The following is a 1994-nucleotide window of genomic DNA, read 5'->3' as shown; positions in this document are numbered from 1 at the left end:
GAGTTGTTTGTCAAATGACAACCATAACCCGTATCAGATGCATCACAATATATGAGAATCCCAACACTGCTTTCCTCTGTCAACTGACTCAAGCAAATACCTTTTTTGTTCATTGCCTCTAAATTTTTAAATCAAAATTCGAACTCTCCTACTGCCTCTGAGCTAAGACTAATAAAAGAGTTCCAACTGGATCTGTTTAAAATACAAAAATATAGATACCTAGTTCTTAATCTGACCTCTTTGTCAAACACTACCTGCGTTGAGATCAACTGACCAACCACAGAGGCTATACCCTTGACCTTAAACCAAACACAACCCGACTGTGGTGCTCTAATTATGCTCTAACACGAACTTTATTTTCTTGTGTATTCCAGCTTAAATCAAGCCACTCCCATTGATACTTTTCAACAGCAACTAAAAACCAAAATTTCTCCAAATCTCTCTGAATTTCAGAACTTATCCTTACTGCTTCTCGCAAGCTAAATCCCCCTCCGAAACCGTCATCTAAATACATAACAATTCTAATTCCTTTAGACCTCTAAAATTTAACTACTTCCCTCATGACTTTTGTAAAAATGTATCCCGCTGTGCTAATGCCAAATGGCAAAACATTAAAAACATAATATCTGTCCTGCCATTTAATACCTAAATACTCTCTTGACAACTCATGAATTTCGATGTGATGATACGTACTCTTTACTTGAACGAAAAAAAATATGATCTTACAACGTAAACATACATTTAGCAACTTTAGTATCTTCATACTGATGCTTATACATGTATTTGAATAGATGGGGATTATCATGCCTTGCATCTAGAACTAATCTCAATTTTGAAGCTTTATTCCCTGCCACATTTGGTTTACTACAAACTTCTGAAATACAGCTTTTTTTCAACAAACTATCAACTTCTTTTGACATAAACTCTACATTCTCTACAGCTGACTTATTGTTATTTAACTCAACAGACTCGGGTGCAGTGAACAAAGGTAATTTATAACCCTTTTCTATTACCTCCAAAAGAACGAATTTGCTCCAATCAAACGCCCTTGGCCTATATTTCATTTTAAACAACCCACTGGAGAACTAATTTTCATGCATGCATGATTTGTACATATTGAATCTTCAAAAACTGTATTTACATTTACGTTTATGTTTCTTATCAAGTGATCTAATTCAGAAACATTTCTACTTAATTTTCCGTTTTGCACGATTCTGAGCTTTCTGAATTTTCTTCTCATCCTCTGAATCGGAGGCTATCGGATTTTTAACATATTCATCGACCGCCCTCCATCCCGCCTCTGATGAATCCGCCAACCGAATGAGCTTTTGACGCTGTTTTGCCATGTCCAAACCTTCGGCTATCTTTTGCTTGGCCTCTGCTACTTTGCCCTTGTTCAGCTCATCACTCGCATCCTTCAATTTGGATATAACTTTGATGTTATGCTTATGCTGTTCCTTGTTGCCACGTTTCTTAAACTTATACCCGTCTGAGAGCACGTGTTCGAATTTTGCTTAATAATATTTTGATTCTCGCGGATGTTTTGTTGTACTGAATTTAGCCTGCTGTCGAAGAACTGTGAAAAACTGCTTAGCATTTCATTATTTAAGCGTTGTTAAGTCTGATTAATTTGCCTCTGTACTGCCTCGGCGTCCATTGCGTCTATCGATCACAAGCGGCGGCTAGAAAGTGATTTACTTTACTTAATCATAATACGTTCATAACAATCCCTTGCCACCCATTGGTCAATACTGGACCATAACAATTTGTAAAACATGACTACCGTGAATACAACATTTTTACCGCTATACTGACGAAACGCGGGAAAATACAATGATTAATAAGAGTCTGACAATCTTTAGCCGCAGGTTTGTAATTCTCAGTCTGTAATTTTTTTTTTGGGGGGGGGGATGGGGGGATTCGGATGGACGACCTGGGCCCAAAATCGTCTATCCGAATATCTTGAATATTGTCATTTCTTTCTTACACGTATG

The 1994-nt window shown here is 37.2% G+C and overlaps 1 pseudogene; it reads right to left on the bottom strand.

The window, feature by feature from the left end:
* Positions 1 to 1187: 1187 nt before the first annotated feature.
* Positions 1188 to 1657, bottom strand: LOC128168671 (uncharacterized; annotated as a pseudogene).
* Positions 1658 to 1994: the final 337 nt, after the last annotated feature.

This window comes from Crassostrea angulata, unplaced genomic scaffold, assembly GCF_025612915.1.
Source record: "Crassostrea angulata isolate pt1a10 unplaced genomic scaffold, ASM2561291v2 HiC_scaffold_39, whole genome shotgun sequence".
Classification (NCBI taxonomy): domain Eukaryota; kingdom Metazoa; phylum Mollusca; class Bivalvia; order Ostreida; family Ostreidae; genus Magallana; species Magallana angulata.
This window is presented reverse-complemented; position numbering and strand designations above follow the sequence as displayed.